This window comes from Triturus cristatus, chromosome 9, assembly GCF_964204655.1.
Source record: "Triturus cristatus chromosome 9, aTriCri1.1, whole genome shotgun sequence".
In the NCBI taxonomy this organism is placed as follows: domain Eukaryota; kingdom Metazoa; phylum Chordata; class Amphibia; order Caudata; family Salamandridae; genus Triturus; species Triturus cristatus.
This window is the reverse complement of record NC_140592.1, coordinates 914,705,987-914,721,362: the sequence shown is the minus strand read 5'-3', so window position 1 is coordinate 914,721,362 and position 15,376 is coordinate 914,705,987. Positions and strand designations below refer to the sequence as shown.

The following is a 15,376-nucleotide window of genomic DNA, read 5'->3' as shown; positions in this document are numbered from 1 at the left end:
AAGAGAAGTACCATTTAAAACGTTTTTATTGGCATTGCAGTCTCCAATACAACTATCCACAACAAGCCCGGCGGAGCATGGCGCGCGCGCTTGGTTTCAGTTGCCTGCCTAGTTCGTGTTCTCTTTTTGTAACCAGAAGAGAAGTACCATTTAAAACGTTTTTATTGGCATTGCACAGTCTCCAATACAACTATCCACAACAAGAACAAGCCGATGCTCGAGCGAGATAAGCTTATCGTCAACAGCTTATCAACACAGCTGCGCGGGTCTGGTTTTCACATCCTGTTTCAAAGTGTTACATTGCGTGTGAGATAGGACAAACAAAAACCAGAGTCAGTCCACGGCCGGGGCAGCTGTGAAGACCAGAAAAGGCAGCCCTTTATAAATAAATTCCCGAGGACCTTGTCAAGCCTCTGTGGAGGGATTTAACTGCATTACACTCCTGCACTTCAAGTGGTGCACTATAGAACCAGGGAACCTAGTACAAGCCCTGCCCGGCATCCCACCTTTAGGCTGCGCAGTGTTATGTAATTCACCAAACATGCACTGTGGTTTACATACTTTATAAACGCCGTCGCTCCCCCCTCTGCCCCACTGTGCATGCCTACTCTCTTTCATGCTAAGCTTGTGTCTAACTGTAATGCAATTGGTGCTGATTTAAAGCGCTTTGATATCTTCGGGTTAAGTTTGCGCTATATAAAAGTAAAACACATTAAGATTACCTGTACCACGTCCGTTCTGCGATGCCACATGCCTTTGGGTCCCTGTACTTATTAATTGCACCCGGCTGTGGGAACCCCCATGGCAGGAACAACGTGTTGTGGAGCAGATGCAGGGAATGTAGCCACTGTCCTGTGGCTGCAGCACGGGGTAACAGTGTGTGGACAGGAAGGCAGGCAGTCGGCAGCGCTGTGCCTGGCAGTGTAGTCCTGTGTGCACGCCAGGCATTTTATAAAGGCAGTTGGGAAGCATATTACAACATGTGGCTTCAAAGTTGGGATAAAAAAATCTTTTGTAAGGAGTCTAGGCTGCTGCAAAGGATGACGAGAGATTTCAATGTTGTGGGCCTTTGCATGACGTGTATTGTGTGTGCAGTTTGTAATGCAGTGATGTTTGTAGATCTGTTTAGGTAGGAATATATTGTATGGAAGTAAAAATTTAGAAGAGGTCTGTTACCTTTCCTGTGAAGTAGGTGGACACTTAGGGGGACAGCCTTCAGTAGAGACAACGAGGAGAAGACAAGACGATGTCAAAACACGGCAGGTTGACAAATCCAACAAGCATTGGCCGCACGCGCGCCTAGCGCTTGAAGTTAAAAAAAAAAAAAAAGAAAAACAAGCCCGGCGGAGCGTGGCGCGCGCGCGCTTGGGGGCGGGGGAGCGGACCCTTTGAAGTGCTCCCAAAAGGCGGATTGCATGGCGGCACGATGCGCGTGATTGTGCGCGTGCTAGCCATGCAATCCGCTTTTTGGGAGCACTTTTGAAACCTGTATTCTATAGTCTCGCTTTGCAATCGCTTACGCGATAGCAAGGCGAGACCTAAAATTTGAGGGTGAATACTGGATTATCAAGAAACAATCTCTCAGAATGCTAAGCTTAAACTTATTCAGTTTTACATATGTCAGAGGGCATACCTTTCTTCAGCCAAAATCTTTTGAATTTTTTCCAGGGGCCAGCGCCTGTTGCCCATGCGCAATACGGATAGTGGTGATTTATTGCATATAATATACTTGTGCCCATCTCAATATAACTTTTGGACACTGATTATCACATGGATTGCACAGGTCACAGGGTGTGCAGTCTTACATAATTGGTAAATGTGTGGATTGGGAGCATTCCCTTGCACCAGTAAAACCAAACTCACAGCTAAGTTGCTGTATCTTTCTTTAGTACTTATGAAGCAAGATATCACACATAACATGAAGGCTAGCGTACCACCGCACATATCCACCAGCAGTCAATCACTAGTGACTTTGAGTGAGGAGAGCAAGGCATGAAGAATGGAAAGAGCCTGAAGGTATGCAAACATCCTTTGTCTCAAGGCTGGAAGGCAGTTGTACATGACTTTCAATAACAAGTTAAACACAATACACTCCCGCCTAAGACAGGGCATTGTCGGCCACTCCACTATATTCTCAACTCTTTTGCTCCCTACAAATCTATTGTTCATTACTGCCTCAACTTACCTGCAATCATCTTGTTGGTTGTCCCACCTAGGTAACATTGTGAATTCAACTGGCAGAGGACTGACCCTCACTCACCTATTGGTATATAACGTAACACTAGAACATGATCTTGTTCCTTACTATATGTTTTCTTCCTGTACAGGACTGTTATGAAACCTAATCTAAAATGTACTTATTATAAAATTGCCTAGTGCCTGCTAAGCTCGCTGTTTCTCGTTTGTGACCCCTGTAATAAAAGCAAAGAATGTGCTACGCATATTTTATATCTTGTGATTGCTTCTAAGCTTGTAACATGCCTCATTACATTGGATGCCCTGTAATAAGACTCCGGAATGTTATTACCACACTGTCGGTTTTTTTGTGTTTTTTTTTTTAATTTAAAAGTAGAAAAGAATCAAATGGTGCTAATGCGGTCTATGTTAACACTTTAAGTTCGTTGGTGTTATTATATATTCCCTAAAAAAAGAAAAAGGGGTAACAGGAAGAAAACTAATTTGAAAAGAAAATCTCTCTGATAGGAAAGGTGCAAGAAAAGAGGTTTTTTTTGTAAAATGGTATTGAACCCTTGCTTGTTATATTGCAGATGAATACTGAGCTCTATATCGAGGTTCAATAGCGTTGAGTGGTTAATTTTAAGGGAGATTTACATACAGACAGAATTTTTACAAAAACACTATATTGACAGATACACTACAAACAGTATTCAGAAAGAACACTAAACATAATACAAACATGCAACATTGATGCAATAAACAAGCAATTTCAAAATAGCAAAATCAATCTCGAGAATGACAATTTGATAAATCAGATAGCAAAAACACAGTTTGAGGTAATAAATACTATTATTTAAAAACATTAATAACACATACTTTCCATTACTTTTACTTTAAGCTTTCTGTTAGATTTGGGGTCTCTAGTTGGCAGAGGTAGGTATCTTTGACCAAATAGGGACACTTGCGTCTAGTCAGGGTAAGGGGGTACACTCCTAAAATAACCCCTGCTCACCCCGTTGGTAGCTTCTCACGAGCAGGCAGGCTTATCTCAGAGGCAGTGTGTAAAGCATTTGTGAACACATACAGTAACTCAGTGACAACACTACAGATGGACACCACACCAGTTTTATTAAAAAAAATATTATTCTTTATATAGACTTATCACAAGACCACAAATGACAAAAAGCCACAATACTATACTTTAAAAATGGTAGAAATAGCTTAGTTCTCTTAAGATGGTAAATGTGACACTTTGAGTTCAATGTACCTTTGGATGCGTAACGCTATACAATGAAAGTATTGCAGGGAAGGTGATGCGTCGGTTCCTTACACGCAGGAACGGTGATGAGTAGGTTTCTACTGCGCTTCCGTGGCGGTGCGACCCGCAACGCTGTGATGCGATGAAGACCTGGTGCGGTGAAACAAAGATGGCGTCTTCTTCTTGTTGCGACATGATGTGTGCACGCCCGACAGGCGTGCGGCGACTGAACGATTCTTCTGAGCTGCAACAGGCCCTGCGACACGCTTCTCCAGTAATGTGGGACACTTCGGTGATGCGATAGCTGCAGCAGCGACACCCTTCTTCAGTGAAGCAGCGACAGCGGCTGCGGCAGCGACACTCTTCTCCGGTGATGCGAGACGCTTCTGCTATGTGATGCGACCGCTGCAGCGGCGACACCCTTCTTCAGTGATGAGACGACAGCGGCTGTGGCGGCGACACACTTCTCCGGTGATGCGAGACGCTTCTGCGATGCAATAGCGGCGACACCCTTCTTCAGTGATGCGATGGCTGCGGCTACGCGCTTCTTTTTAGTGAGTCGCGCTTCCAGCTCCTTGCGACACGCAGTCCCTCAAAAAGCCAAACACAACTGCAGGCACTTCCAAAGAACTCTTGGGGAACTGGTGGTTGAAGTCTGTTGTCCCTGAGACTTCAGCAGCAGGCAAGCTCTTTCTCAAGCCCTTGGAGATGCTTCACAAGTTGATGAAAGTACACACAAAGTTCCTCTCTCCTCTCTTTGGCAGTTAGGCAACCAATGCAGGCCAATCCCTCAAGCTTAGGGATAGTCTCTCCTCAGTCTCTCTGGTTCCTCTCCTCAACAAAGGTTTCTTCTTGTTTCTCAAAAGTGATCTAACGTTCTGGGTCCCCCTTTTTATACACAGTTTCTCTTTGCCTAGTCCAAACCAGTTCTGGTCAGTCCTGGAGCACTTTGTTGACATGGCTGCTTCTTTCCTTTCACAGTGCAGGGCAGAGACATCAGACGCACCACAGGAGGTGGAGCCAGCATTGTGGAGGGACGGCACAGCCCTATTCAAGTCCCAGGTGCAACTCCTGCCACCCATCTACTTGCAGATCTCTTTATTCAGCCCTGTGCTGACTCACCCTGTCTCCTGGAATCTCCCAGCCCCTGTCACTCAAACTCCAGACAAGCAATACACAACCTAGCAGAGGCAGGCTTGGATGGTTAGAGAAGAAAATACCTACTTTCTAAAAGTGGTATTTTCAAATACAGAATGTTAAAACCAACTTTACTAAAAGATGTATTTTATCATTCTGAGTTCAGGCATACTAAACTTTAATTTCTATCATGTTCCCTGAGTCAGTTAGGATTATAAAATGTAATAATTCAACTGCCCATTCTGGCCTATGGGGAACAGGTAGCGTTGCATTAGTGAAAAACAAAAATGACTGTAATTCACTACTAGGACATGCCACACACACCAGGGCATGTCCTACCTTATACTTACAATGCACCCTGCCCTTGGGCCTACCATAGGGGTGTCTGCTATGAAGAAAAGGAAAGGTTTAGGAAATGGCAAGTGGGTGTACTTGTCCAGTCAACATGGCAGTACAAGACTGCACATAGGCTCTGCAATGGCAGAGCTGTGACATTTTTACAGGCTGCTTCTGTGGGTGGCACAACCAGTGCTGCAAGCCCACCAGCAGCATTTGATTTACAAGCTCTGGGCACACTCAGTGCACTGTACTAGGGTCTGACAAGTAAACCAAATCAGCCAATCATGGAATCGCTAATCCATACATCAATTTACCATAGGGAGCACTTGCACTGTGGCACTGGATAGCAGTGGCACAGTGCCCAAAAGAATCTAACACCAGCAAAAACACATGAGGCAACAGCAAAAAAATGGAAGGGAGACCCACGCTAATGTGCAAGGTCTAACGCTTTCTTTATACCATACCTTAAAATGTATTTCTATCCTATTATATTATTTCCGTCTTCTGTTGTCTTTTTCCGAAACATATTACCAGACATAAAACACAAAAAGGTTCCACACTCAACAATCAGAAATAATCTACAACTGAACCACGGACCGTGGCTATACATTCTAAAGTGTTTGCAAACCTCTCACATTGCAATAAAAATCAGAAAGCAGGCAATAGGTCGTTTAATTCTAAAATTATTGTTGAGTAGAAATCAGCTCTGGCATCTGGACATAAAAATCTAAATGCACCACATACTTGTCTGCGGCTTCTAGTCAATGACAGAAAGTTTTGTAAATAAGTGTTGCCACTAGTAGACTGTGTGCGAAAGCAAAGATGTTTTGTTAAGGGAATGTTATAACAGGAATATAAGTGTTTCCTCCAAGTGAATATGACAAAGAAAACCATTTCACTTAAAGATGGAAATGTATCCACTCTACATATGATCTTAAGGTACTCAGCACTGAAACCTAAAGCTCAACACTAATTTTGGAATTAGCGGACATCCTACACCATACTGAAGGATGTTGTTCATTTCTTACCTCCTTGTTGATTGTTAATGTATTCCAGGACATATTTATTTGCAGGTTAGACAAATAGAGACAAATAGAGACAGGAGAGCCATGAGCACTCAAGTGCAAGATACTTATCAGCGACAAAACAGAAGCAAGACATTGTGGAGAAATACTGTTATCATGGTGCTCCAACCTACCAGAAGTAATCTTCAAAGTGAACAGTGATTAGGTAAAACATTTGGAACAGTACTTCACTCAAATTACTTAAAGCTATGAAAAAAGTGACAATTCCCGACTCGTGATCATCTTGAATTTTGAAAACACTGCTGAGCTGATTTTATGTGCCTTGCTTAAAGAAAAAACAAACAGAAGCAGCCCATAAAAGTTAAGATGAGCTTCAAACACATAATGCTTACTTTTAAATTGCCACTATCAGTTTAATCGCAGTTTTTAGGAACTGATATTCGAAAACTGAAGTAAAAATCCACCATGTCTAATCTGGCACAGTAGGAAAAAAAAACTCAAACCGGGAAAAACACAAGAAGTTTATTAACCTTGGGCCAGATGTACTAACACTAGATAAGCAAAAGGTGGTTGCAAATTGCGCACTTTTTGCATATCCAATCAGATTTTGCAAACCAACCTACGTACTATTTGGTCAGATCGCTAAATTACCAATCAGAACGGGTGGTAATCCGACCTACCTCATGAATATTAATGAAGGAAGTCACAAACTGCAACTTAGTCTGACTGGGTCTCATCAAAAGATGGTAGCCTGCTTGGGTCAGCAGACTACCAGGACTGTGATCACATTTAAATATTTTTTTGTTGTTGTTTTTTTTACTGCAGTCAGTTTTCCTCGAGGAAAAATAGGCTGCGTTTAAAAGGGAAAAACAATCTTTTTTTAAAAGATTGTTTTTGAGAGTTGGTTGAACCCATCTGCCTGTGCCAAATTTTGTTTTTGTTTTTTCAAACATACATAATGGGTTACAAACTCCTTTGAGGAGTTGGTAACTTTTCAATTGATTGCGACCGAGACTGAAGTACCAAACCATTGATACACTGCACTGTGAATCACAATTTGGAAGGGAGGCATTAAGCGGGCTTCTTCAAAATGCTATTAGGTACGCATTTCTAAACCTATTTTATAATTAGATTATAATTCACTGAATCACAAAAAGGGTTTAATAAAAAGTTAAAGGTTGCTTAATGGTCGCAAACCCTGCAATTTGGCGAACCACAGAATTTGTGATAAGTAAATGGCTTGCTACATCTTGTTGGTTGTTCTAGTCCACAAGAAATTCATTCTTGCAAAAAACACAAACCTCTTATCCTCAGTTAAAGGTCACCCTCTCTAAGCACCCATGTAATGGAATACATGTTACCTTGTCATGACCATGTATTCTACTTGGACAGCCACCTTTTATCAGTCATACAAAACCCAGCAGCTTAGATCATTTTTACATACCTCTTTGCTCTTTGTGGGGGCATCAGAAACTGGCTATGCGTAAGGATTGTTCGAGGTGTTCAGGAGTTATTTGAAATTCTACTTACGCTTTTCTAAACCAGGAAAAAAACTGGGGCGATAAAAATCCTATCCTTAATGAAGATTCTCAAAGGCTCAGTTGGTTTGTTATGGGTGGGGCACCAGTACTTAGAACAGTACCTACAGGAATTTTGAGTTCAGGGAAGTTTTTCTTTCGAAGTTGGAGTTGCTAGTTCCCGTTTTTGTCCCAGGGACTATTGGCTTCAATACGAGGCAAGCATTTTTTGACGTATAATGGATTTATTTCAAACCAGATAACCTTTTACTATAGATTGTCGACTTCCATGATTTTAGTATGATCAAAATGTCAGAGAACAGTGTATGCAATTATAACATGAGGTTTTATTGGTTTTATTTATGTTCCACTTCATCATCCAAAATCTGAACAGATACTGCTTTTTCAATAACCGCGTTTTCATATAAATTGGTCAGATGCCCTTCATCAATTAAAAAAATTGAAATTCAAATATGCTCCTTTCACACGCCTTTGAATAAAGCATCTAGGGCCTTATGTAGGTGGCCTGGCATTTACCACTTCATATATACCGAATCATACAGATTCGGTATTTATGAAGTGGTAAATGCTATGTAGGTAATTAGTCGGTAAATATTACCGATTCGGAGTGAGTCGGTAATTACCGAATCGGTAATGAGGCATACCTTCCCATTGATGGGAAGGTATGCCTCATTACCGAATCGGTAAATACCGATTCGGTAATGGGGGAGCACATGCAAGGGTGGCAGGGTGTCACATTGACACCCTGTTGCACCCCTGATTCGGCCATATGTGCACATGTGGCACACATACATGCCCTAAGGGCATGTATGTCTGCCACATTGCAGACTTCTAAGCGCTATGACATGCTTTTACACATCCATACTTTATTTACCACCAACTATTAGTTGGTGGTAAATACCGACTCCAAACAACACCCACACACTCCCCCTACATCTCATTTCTGTATTCGGAATTTACCGAATCGGTAAAATTACCGATTCGGTAATTTTACCGATTCGGTAAATTACCGAATACAGAAATGAGCCCCCTACATGTCACAAGCCTAAATACCGGTCGGTAACGGTATAATTACCGAAAATCGGCCGTTACCGACCGGTATTCGGCTACATACATGAGGCCCCTAGTGTTTTTAACACTGGAATTCTAGGGTGTTTACAACTTGGCAGAAGCCAAATACCATGACATCTTTGTGATCCCAGGGAAGACACAAACTACCCACCTTGTGTACATCTACCCATGCAGACACCTGCACAAACTTAAATGTAATTTTTCCTTTCTCAACCTCGAAAAGAATGAAACAGGCCTTATGATTTAACACATTTTAGAGACTTGCTCGTATTACGGCAGGTCTCTGGCTATCTTTAGACATTGCCCCGTACCCACTCACCACCCTCAGAGTTGAATACAGTGGTAAACTGAAAACAAGCTAAAGCCTCAAAGACTTCCCTTCAGAGCTTATTATATGGCTTCCCCAGGCATAGGATTTACTTTTGATAAACGCAATCTAGAATTGGCTTTGAAGTCTACTACTGTTAACGGTATTTTTTTCCACTAAAAATAAAATTGAGTAAGTGGGGAGATCCATACATAATTCTCCACTATTACAGACTACACACTTAATGAGAAAAACAGGGCCATATATTTCATATTGCCAGAGTTTTTACAAGAAGTGCACTACATGAAGCACACTGTGCACGTAACTGCAGCAGTATCCTCACTATTGTCTAAAACCGGAAAGAGGTGTAGGGCTACAACAAACTGAAGACTGCCAGGAATGTGTCTCATAGGCAGCTGGATCTTGGTGCACCATTTTATAATTATGCCCTCCATTTGAACTAAAAGCGTTCCAGGTTACACTAAACCAGTGCTTCCTAAACTGTGGGTCACGAGCAGGTGTTTGGTGGGTAGTAAATGCCCAAGTAATAAAAAAAATGCCTTTAAATTCTGCACTTATCTTGTCACGTTTGCTGCGCTTCAAAGACAAAGGTCGAATGTCAGGCTACATCTCACAAATTGCAGCTCATTTTTTTTGACATGGAAATGGGTGTTTATAAACTCATCTCACTCGCAGTCAGACAAAGAAAAATAAAGTTAATTATGTTACGTTCAGCAGAAGCAGAGATGAAGCACTTTTTGTAATTCTGAAGTGTTATGGAAACAAAGATTTTAATAGGATCAAAACAAATGAAGACACTTTATTTGGTGAAGCACAAATGGTAAATATTCACTAAAACCTGATTTCCACACATTATCATTTGTGTGCAATATAGTTTTATCAGTAAAACTGTACGTTCATGGAAATTTAGTGGCCATTTCAATAAATATGTGCTCTCTGTAAATGGCAGTGCACTACCGCTTGACGCTTTAGTTACTTTTTTTTTTTTAAACATTGGGAAGTACTGCACTAAACTGAAGAACTGTATAGTTGCATTCCGTGGATGTGATAATTCTCCAACAGGTTTCATCCATCTAGCCTGCCAATACCTCTAAATGCATATTTTTAGGAAGCAGAGCTCTTTCTGATGTTCTGGAGGTGTCTGTGCCTGCAGACCCGCTTGGGTCCCTGCTAGGGTTACGGGTGTGTTACAGAAAACAAATGATGGACGGAATGCTGACAATGCAAACATTCTCCCACAGTCAAAAGATCTGGGTTAAATCCATCCTTCTTTTGCCCACTACGCCACCCCGTTTGGACCCAGTCATATGCAAATCAGTCTTGGCACTGTGCCCCATGGGAACAGTCCAGACCGAACTGCCAGGCCAGGTCCTCCCTGGACCGGAAACAAGCCTCCTGGGACCGGTTTCAGGTTAGGTCATCCTTCTTCAGCCAGGCTAGCTTGAATCCAGTGGCACAGTGAGCAAGGGACCCAAGTCTGGGCATACCCATCCCACTTAGGGTGAAAAGTGTTACAGAAAACAAATGATGGACGGAATGCTGACAATGCAGACATTCTCCCCCAGTCAAAAGATCTGGGTTAAATCCATCGTTCTGTTGCCCACTACGCCACCCCAGTTTGGACCCAGTCATATGCAAATCGGTCTTGACCCTGTGCCCCATGGGAACAGTCCAGACCGAACTGCCAAGCCAGGTCCTCCCTGGACCGGAAACAAGCATCCTAGGACCGGTTTCAGGGTATGTCACCTTTCTTCAGCCAGGCTAGCTTGAATACAGTGGGATTTATCAATGCTACAGGTGTAGCATTGATAAGTCACATCTAGGTCCCAAGGGTGTCCTCAGTGAATGCCCTGCTCAAAGTTGGATGGTACTTAAAACTAACTGCCGTTGGAGTGCATAGGATGTGTAATTTATTTTAATGGCATCAACTATGCATTTTGCGAACTATTGGACTGAAAAATAAGGGCTGGGTATGTGGCCAAAATATGGACCCTATATCAATAATTAAATGAGACCGATATTGGTGCTTCTCCCCCAGCCTGATCTCATCTACCAACATATTAAGTAATGATGTTTTATATTCGAATGTTGGCACTACATTTCTGTGACGATGCTGTACCTTTTAGTGATAAGATTATTAGAATATCTGTATGTCGTCCTTGGCATGCATGATGGAAGAAACCATTTCACCGAATCTCAAAGAAGTTCATAAACTCGTGCTTACCGTTTTCGTTTCATAAAATGAGGTGCTTGCATTTTCTGAAGTGCAATTCTCGAGTGAGCCTTCCATTTCTACGCCAATTACATTATTCCAAATTGACTGCCTTTAAAAAAATAAAAAATAGAGTAGAAATCAAACCACAATGACCAACACAAGTTATTAATTCATGTAACACAAAAACCTTTCAGGTCTAGCCAAGGTTAAATGTATGTAAGAATCAGTTGTTAATCATTGGTCAATCAGGTGCAGATGTCCAACTACCTCTATAAAAACTTTCAACTAGCTGTTTTTTTTTTCTTAAAACATATAGGTCCTTGAACTTTTTTCTAATCTTTCTGGGTTTTTGGAAATGTCAAACACCACATTGGTCTGAGACCACAGTGCAATTTAGGTACTCAAGAATCGTAGACCTGCAATTTTTTTTTTTTTTATAAACATTTTTATTGGCATTTTTGGTTTACAGCTACACACAGGGTAAAACAACCAAACAAACAGGTCAGTATTGAGCACCACCCCCACCTCGCCTGCCCTCCGCCCCCACCCCTCTCTCATCACAAAGGAAGTCTGTTTCGAACTTATGCTGCGGATGACACCAGCGTCTTCAGTATACACCACTGTCCGTGCCCTGGGGCTGTAGACGTCATCCATGAACCATGCCGGCCCCCTCCACTCCGCCGCCCCACTAGAGCCCCCCCCTCCAGGCCGTGATACCTCCGCCATCGGGACCACACCCTGGTGAATTTTTTGGGGCAGCCTCGTGCCTTGTACGTGACCCTTTCTGCCGCCATGTAGATGTCAAGACCTCTCCTCCACTCCTCCAATCGGGGTGGCGAGGGCGCCCCCCAGTATTTTGCTACATCCCTCTTTGCCACCACCAGAGCCAGCACCAGGAAAGTCAACAGCGGGCGGGGGAGATCCACATCATGTGTCATACCCAGTAGCACTAACTTGGGGTCCTCCTGCAGTGGCACCTCCAACACCTTACTCAGTTCCCCTAGGATCCCCCGCCAGTACCCCTGAATCTGCGGGCAAAGCCAAAGTACATGATAGAAAGTCCCTCCCTCCCTTCCGCACCTCAGACACGACGTGTCCCCCACCCGTCCCATTTTGAACAGTCGGAGTCTATCAAAGTACATTCTATGCAGAATATTGAATTGGATCAGCCGCAGCCGGGACTTAATCGCCACCTCTCGTGGGTGCATGAGAACTGTATCCCAGTCCACCTCGTCCATCTCACCCACGTCCGCCTCCCAGGTCGCCCGTAGCGCCCCCATATTATCAGGCATATTGTTCATGAGGGTCCGATATGTGAGGGACACCGCCCTTTCCACCATGTGTTCCTGCAACAGTCTCCCCTCTAGTGGTGCGTATTCGGGAAGAGAAGCCGTCTGTATCCCTTCCGCCTGCCAAGCATGTTTCAGTTGCGCGTATTTATAGTACTGCGTGGGGAGCAATCCAAATTCCCTGCGGAGCACTGAAAAGGATTTCAGCTCCCCCCTCACTAGCACGTCTCCCAGTGTCGACACCCCGATGTTATCCCAGTGCGTGAACCCCCTCAACTTGTTTAGTTCTGGTAGCCACGTGCAACGCCATAGGGGCGTCTGTCTACTTAGTTTCCTGTCCCAGCCAATCTCCCGGGTCGCCCTTTTCCAAATCGCCAGGGTGATTTTAGTGGCCATCAGTAACCGTCCCGTACCCTTGCCACCATATAAGTAATAATGATACGAGTGGGCGCCCATAACATGTCTTTCCAAAGCAAACGTCGGGTGCATTGCCGGGGCGTGAAGCCAATCATTAATGTATACCAGATGTTCCGCCCAGTAGTAGGCCTCGATGTTGGGAAGCGAGATCCCCCCGCTATACTGGTGCTTCTGCAGGGTCTTTATCGCCACCCTGGGTTGTCTACCGAGCCAGAGAAAGCTACGGAGTTCCGAATCAATTTCTCGAAAGACCCGCCTAAGGACCGGATAATATTAATTCTGGAACGCATACAGGAACCTGGGCAGCGTTATCATTTTAAACATGGCTGCACGCCCCAGTAGCGTAAGCGGCAGCCGACGCCATCTTTGCGCATCCTTCACGAAATTGGTCAGAACCCTCCCAACATTCCTGTCGTAGGAGACAGTCCGGTCTAGTGTTAGAAACACTCCCAGATATTGAAACCCCTCCGTCGTCGCCTGGAGTCTGTCTGGGAGACACGGCCAGTCCCCCCGCCCCTCCGGGGCATATAGCACCGACTTATGCCAGTTTACCCTGTAACCCGAGTGGGCACCATAGCGCTCTAGCTCTGAGAAAATTACCGGGATTGTCGTGTCGGGGTGCGTAACATACAGAAGGACGTCGTCCGCATAGAGAGATATTTTTTCCTCCAGGTCATCTAGCAGACCCTTCCGAAAACCTCGAATCTCCGGGTGTTGTCTGACCCGTGCCGCCAGCAGTTCTATCGTCAACGTGAAGAGCAGGGGGGACAACGGACATCCCTGCCGCGTACCCCTGCAAATAGGGAATTCCCCCGATGTAACCCCATTGACCCTCATCCGCGCCCTCGGGCCCGTATACAGTAGTCGCACCCATTGGCGGAAGACAGGTCCGAATCCCAGACGCTCCATGACGCCCTCTAGGAAGGGCCAATGCACCGCATCGAACGCCTTTTCCGCGTCCAAGGAGAGAAACCAATGAGGGTCCCGTCGGCCACTCACCACCTGTAGCCAGTTGTGCGAGCGCCTCAGATTCAATCTCGTGGCCCTACTGGGGAGGAAGCCCGTCTGATCCAGGTGGACCAAATCTGGGATCACCCGCCGCAGCCGGAGGGCCAGCACCGTCGCCAGTAATTTCACCTCGGTGTTCAGCAGCGATATCGGGCGGTACGATGTGCACTCCTCTGGCGGTTTCCCCTCCTTGAAAATCGGGACGATCGTGGCCAATCTAAGATCCGGGGGGAGACACCCCTCTCCCCGCGCCCCCTCAAATAACACCAACATATGGCGAGCCAGAAGATCCGCCGTTTTTTTAAAGAATTCCGCGAGGAACCCGTTTGGACCCGGCGCCTTCCCCACCCGCAGCTTGGCCAACGCCTTTTTAACCTCGTCTAACGTAAGGGGGGTGTTGGACTTGGCCCTTCTGGCAGGTTCACCCCTGAACTTTTTTTGCTTTTTACTGGTGACTTGGTGTGGTAATTTTTTGGTCTCTGGGACCTTGCAAAAAGAGCAGACCGATGGGAAGGGGTCCCAGGTTCTGATGAGGAATGGGAGAGTGATTCCAACAGTAGTGGTTCAGAGATCCTCCAGCCCAGCGTGGTGGAGGAGGCTCAGTGTAGCCCAGCTAGGTCCCCGGATAGCGAGGAGGGTGTAGGGGCTTACGGCCTGGCTCAGTGGAGCGGGAGTAAGTGGGTGACCGAGGGTCCCCAGACGCACGAAACCCTGCCTCATGACTTGGATGGTTTCATGAGGGAACACCAAGTCTGGGACCTAGGCTGTCCTGTTAGTCCATTTGAGGAGGATCACCTAGTGTATGGAGGACCTGGAGCGTCTGTAAATAAAGCTCCAGTGGTTCTGATGTCTGGCAGTACCGCTCCAGTAGGGAGGGTACAGAAGTCCAGCGAGAGGAGTGGCATGGGGCGGTGTTCCCCGGTGGAGGAGCCAGTGGGTCAGGGACCAGCCGGGAGGGCTGAGTCTCCTCGAGGTGACCATGGTGACCACACGTCTGTCCTGGGGGATCTTCGCGCACTGTCAGGTGGACAGGGGACGGGAGATCTGCGCCAGGCAGACTGTCATGCAACATATGAGGCATATGTTCCTCTTGGGGGGATGGTGTGTAAGTCCCCCGAAGTCCTGGAGTGCCAGGCAAGTATTCCACCAAAGGTTCTAGACCCGAGGTTGGGAGGCCAGGTTCAGGATCAGCCTGACCTGAAGGGTAGGACGACTGTAACCAGTGTCCTGACCGGTTCTTCTTCCAGAGGTACCGCCCCAGTTGGTAGGGAGCAGGACTCTGGAAGGGGGTGCAGAGGGTGGGAGAGCCCACCTCTGACCCCAGTGCAACCTGAGGGGTTAAACCCTAGGTTGGGAGACCAGTTCTCAGGGAGGGGTCCTGAGCTGGTAGGTGAATTGCGTTACGGGGTTGCCTCTCAGAGGAAGAGAGGGCGGAACCCCAGAAGAAGAGGTAGGGGGAGGAGAGCCTCACCCGTGAATTTTGGTCAGCTTGAGGGTACAGACCCTAGGCTGGAGGATCAGTGGCAGTTTAGAACTGCCCTGATGAGGGGTAGAGTGGAGAATGGCCGCTATG

At 45.5% G+C, this 15,376-nt stretch overlaps 1 protein-coding gene across 1 annotated transcript in view; it reads right to left on the bottom strand.

Moving 5' to 3' along the window:
• The window catches only part of DICER1 (dicer 1, ribonuclease III), a 692,358-nt gene that overhangs the window by 619,605 nt on the left and 57,377 nt on the right, over positions 1–15,376 (bottom strand). The window contains exon 2 of the mRNA XM_085626460.1: positions 11,099–11,198. The gene's annotated coding sequence lies outside the window, so the exon portion shown is untranslated. The remainder of the gene's footprint in view (positions 1–11,098; positions 11,199–15,376) is intronic.